At 37.7% G+C, this 5,393-nt stretch overlaps 1 non-coding gene across 1 annotated transcript; it reads left to right on the top strand.

Annotated features, from left to right (window-relative positions):
• Positions 1–4,740: 4,740 nt before the first annotated feature.
• On the top strand, positions 4,741–4,847 carry LOC147350098 (U6 spliceosomal RNA). Its single transcript, XR_015149281.1, has one exon. It is a non-coding gene; the product is annotated as a U6 spliceosomal RNA (small nuclear RNA).
• Positions 4,848–5,393: the final 546 nt, after the last annotated feature.

Raw genomic sequence — 5,393 nt, 5'->3', positions numbered from 1 at the left:
TTTTTTAAAATATCAGAATATCTAGTAGGCTTTTCCACCCATTTTCATCTGTCAAAATCTGACTTGTCTTCTAAAGCTAGCTTAAATTTTACCCATTTGGAGTGAAGAGCTTCCCCTGTAGCTCAGCTGGTAAAGAATCTCCCCGCAATGCAGGAGACCTGGGTTTGATCCCTGGGTTGGGAAGATCCCCTGGAGAAGAGAAAGGCTACCCACTCCAGTATTCTGGCCTGGAGAATTCCTTGGAATGTATAGTCCATGGTGTCACAAAGACTTGGACACGACTGAGCGACTTTCATACTTCACACTGCCCTTGTCTTCAATCAGAATAAATCAGTCTCCTCCTCAGTACTCTCCAAAACTTTGTTTTCACTTTTGATGCAAGCCTGCTTTTTCAGTCCTTTTGCACCATAGTCGTGCATGTGTTTATACAGAAACACTTTTTTTTTCTATTTAAAATATACTTCTTAAGGTCTGTTACTGAACAAATAAGAAATACCAAAACATTCTGGGCTTCCCAGGTGACACTAGTGGAAAGAACCTGCCTGCCAATGCAGGAGACATGAGACAGGGATTTGATCCCTGGGTTAGGAAGATCCCCGGAATGGGAAATGGCAACCCATTCCAGTATTTTTACCTGGAGAACCCTGTGGACCAAGGAGTCTGGTGGGCTACGACTGAAGCAACTTAGCATGCACTCATGAAACATTCTAGGTCATATTTAGAACTCCAGTTATATTTATCATTTAGTAAATCCCATAAAGTAAATAAAGGCCTCTCGTTATAGCATCAGAGATATGTCCCCCAGCTCAGTATACACCAAAGTGACATAAGCCAGACTGAGGAAAACATCTGGCAACAGACAGCAATGAAGGTGAAAGAAGAGCAATCATTGCTTGTGACTGAGGTGACAAAGGTGGTCTCCTATAGATGTTCCCTGAGGAGTTACATTATTATACTAGCTTTATCCTTTATTTCACTACTTATCTTATAGGAATTGAGTTTAGCAAAAGTAACCAGTAGGGAAAATTAGATTTGTAAACTATTGAAATAAGCACATAAGAATGACTATTCAAAGTCATATCTAGGACTTTGTTTCGTTATTACAAAGACACTGTAAGATAGATAGTGTTTATCCTTCCTGATGTTAACATTTACTGCCCCACCAAATCTCCATTGTAGACTTTGAATAATTTCTTTTTCTCAAAGTGAATCTTTCCCAAATCTAACACAAACCTATTACCTTTTCAGGAATCTTTCCTGATACAGTAAAACTGGGAACGTTGTATAGTGATTGGAAATATCATGTTTATTAATTATTAATATTTCCTTCATTACATTGTTAGAATAAGAAGAGTATATGTAAAGAAATTAATAAATCTCTAAAGTGCATCTTTTAAATATTCAGATTTAGCCATCAGCTTTTTTCAGTGCCATATGTATTGTTCAACATTAATGTCCTGACATTGCAATCTAACTTGAAATAATAATTTTGTTCTGCATAAGAATAAAAGGAACCCAAAATTATTCAATAGTAAGACACAGACATTGTGTTAAACACTCATAGTACTCTGACAGGAAGTTAAGAATGTTAAGAATGAATTAATGAGTAATATTTAAAAGGAAACTATAAAAATAACATTTAAATATTTTCATAAGTAATTATTGGTATACAATCTCCTTCCCCCCTGGTGAAATCCCACAAAACATTTTTCTTGTCCAATCTGTTTTGACTGATCCTCTAAGTTTATACGATCAATGGTGCTTTTGTATGAAAAAAAATGCAGCATATATTTGTGGAAAGTCACTTCTTCAATATTGATAACTTTTTAAAAGAAGACAGAAACAATTTAAAAGAATCTCAATCAAGCAGGAATTATTAGCAGCTAAAGTTAGATACATTTATTGAATTCTATTAAAGTCAAATAGTATGTAATCACATATCATGAATAACTAAGAGGGGAAGTTTAAAAACTCCACAAATAGAAATTGTTATTAAATAAATGAATGTCAAAGTGAAATGTTTAGTAAGGTAAAGTGATGCTAAATTTTAATGTGGTTTTATATTTGGGAGGAGATATAGCTATTCATGATGATGATTATTTCATTTAACATTCTCCCAGTGAAATTGTCTTATTTTATTTGACAAATAATACCAAACCACCTGACCTGCCTCTTGAGAAATCTGTATGCAGGTCAGGAAGAACTGGATGTGGAACAACAGACTCGTTCAAAATAAGGAAAGGAGTGCATCAAGGCTGTATATTGTCACCCTGCTTATTTAACTTAAATGTAGAGTACATCATGAGAAACCTAGGGCTGGATGAAGCACAAACTGGAATCAAGATTGCCGGGAGAAATATCAATAACCTCAGATATGCAGATGATACCACACTTATGGCAGAAAGTGAAGAAGAACTAAAAGAGCTTCTTGATGAAAGCGAAAGAGGAGAGTGAAAAAGTTGGATTAAAACTCAACATTCAGAAAACTAAGATCATGGCATCTGGTCCCATCACTTCATGGCAAATAGATGGGAAACAGTGGAAACAGTGACAGATCTTATTTTGGGTGGGCTCCAAAAATCACTGCAGATGGTGACAGCAGCCATGAAATTAAAAGATGCTTATGACTTGAAAGTAAAGTTATGACCAAACTAGACAGTATATTAAAAAGCAGACATTACTTTTCCAACAAAGGTCCATCTAGTCAAGGCTATGGTTTTTCCAGTAGTCATGTATGGATAGGAGAGTTGGACTATAAAGAAAGCTAAGCACAGAAGAATTGATGCTTTTGAACTGTGGTGTTGGAGAAGACTCTTAAGAGTCCCTTGGACTGCAGGGAGATCCAATCAGTCCATCCTCAAGGAAATCAGTCCTGAATATTCATTGGAAGGACTGATGCTGAAGCTGAAACTCCAATACTTTGGCCACCTGATGTGAATAACTGACCTGTTGGAAAAGTCCCTGATGTTGGGAAAGACTGAAGGCAGGAGGAGAAGGGGATGACAGAGGATGAGATGGTTGGATGGCATCACTGACTCAATGGACATGAATTTGAGTAAACTCTGGGAGTCGACAATAGACAGGGAGGCTGGCGTGCTGCAGTTCATGGGGTTGCAAAGTGTCAGACACGACTGAGTGATTGAACTGAACTGATTTTGACAAAATTGTGAAGCGGTTATCCTTGGAATTCATAAAACCTTATAAAGCTTGAGTTCTGGGTAACTTAGTTTATACTTACTCAAATAAAGCAAATGGAAATCTTATTCTTATTCACATAACTAAACAAAAATTCTATAATCAGTACATTTAATATTTTATTTGTTCCATCCAAGTTCAATGTTTTGTTAGCTTTATGCAATATTCTATCTTACCTTCAGCAGATTCATAGTCTTGTTTTTTCCTTCCCCCCATGATATCATATCAGTGAGTATTTTTTCCTTTTCTTTTGATTCCAAAGTTATAAGACATTAAAAGTAAGTTTAGCTTACTGGGTTTATATTTAGCATAAAAAATAAATGAAGAATTAATGATTTTTCTTAGAACTCAAGGAAAATCTTACAGTTACTAGAGAATCAGTAAGGGTAACAATCTTTTACAGGTTTATTTTCGGGTTTCCAATCTGTATTTGTGAGGGCTTCCCAGGTGGCACTAGTGGTAAAGAACCCAGTTGCCAATTCTGGAAACATAAGGGATGTGGGTTTGATCCCGGGCTTGGGAAGATCCCCTGGAGGAGCGCATGGCAACCCACTCCAGTATTCTTGCCTGGGAAATCCCATGGGTAGGGGAGCCTGGGGACTACAGTCCATGGGGTCGCAAAGAGTCAGGCACAACTGAAGCGAATTAGCACACTCACACTTTTCTGAAGTGGGTCGGTAAGCTTCTTTGTAAACAATGTGTATTCATTCAACACTTTCTTATTATTTTAGGTAAATAATATAAATATTTGCTTTAGAGTACTGGTTTGTTTTGGGTTGTGCATCTTCGGGGAGGGGGAGAATGGGGAGAATATTTTGATCGCATTTTAAGCATCTTATTGTATCTCTGTCCCAGGGAATCTCACCCTTTTTCTTGAATCCGTCTGCATTTCACAAGGAGCAGCTTTCATCACTTCTTTTCCTCCTCACTTCCTGTCTCTGAGGTGTTCATCCCTTTGCCTCTTATTCCAGTTCTCACATCTCTCCACTTAAACCTATCAGATTATTTGGGCATAGGCTTCTGTCTCCAACATTCTCTCACTCATCTCATTGATTTCTTTTTTTTTTTTAAATAAATTTATTTGTTTTAATTGGAAGCTAATTACTTTACAATACTGTGTTGGTTTTGCCATACATCAACATGAATCTGGCACTGGTATACACTTGCTCCCCATCCTGAACCCCCCTCCCACCTCCCTCCAGCTGTGGTACATACACAATGGAGTATTACTGCTGCTGCTGCTAAGTCGCTTCAGTCGTGTCCAACCCTGTGCCACCCCAGAGACGGCAGCCCACCAGGCTCCCCCGTCCCTGGGATTCTCCAGGCAAGAACACTGGAGTGGGGTGCTATTTCCTTCTCCAATGCATGAAAGTGAAAAGTGAAAGTGAAGTCGCTCAGTCGTGTCTGACTCTTAGCGACCCCATGGACTGCAGCCTACCAGGCTCCTCCATCCGTGGGATTTTCCAAGCAAGAGTACTGAAGTGGGGTGCCATTGCCAATTCAGTATACTAACGCATATATATGGAATTTAGAAAGATGGTAACAGTGCTCACTTCAGCAGCACATATACTAAAATTGGAACGATACAGAGAAGATTAGCATGGCCCTTGTGCAAGGATGACATGCAAATTCGTGAAGCGTTCCCTATTTTTAACACGTGTATACCTGTGGTGGATTCATATTGATATATGGCAAAACCAATACAATATTGTAAAGTTAAAAAATAAAATTAAAAAAAAAGAAAAAGAAAACAAACAGTTAATCATAAAAAAAAAGAAAGATGGTAACAATAACCCTGTATGCGAGACAGCAAAAGAGACACAGATATATAGAACAGTTTTGGACTCTGTGGGAGAGGGAGAGGGTGGGATGATCTGGGAGAATGGCAATGAAACATGTATAATATCATTGATTTCTATACAGAATATTCACAGCTATGTTTTGTTAAATTTTATCCTGATGCCAATACCAGCTATTCTAACAAATCAGCACCCTTCTAATATGTATATGCTCCCAAATTGTCCAAATCTAATAACTGAGAGAATTGCAAGTATTAGAATCATAATTGATAGACTTATTGTCCTTTATTCTGGAAACTCAACTTTCTTTTCTATCCTTGTCCAAAGTAGAGAGAGGGTGGTGAGTTTTCTTCTCACTTACTGTCAGTTGAAGTCAAAGGATTATTCAAATATGGGCCA

This window comes from Bos grunniens, chromosome 20, assembly GCF_055505025.1.
Source record: "Bos grunniens cultivar Pamir isolate PY7600 chromosome 20, Bosgru_T2T1.0, whole genome shotgun sequence".
NCBI lineage: Eukaryota > Metazoa > Chordata > Mammalia > Artiodactyla > Bovidae > Bos > Bos grunniens.
This window is presented reverse-complemented; position numbering and strand designations above follow the sequence as displayed.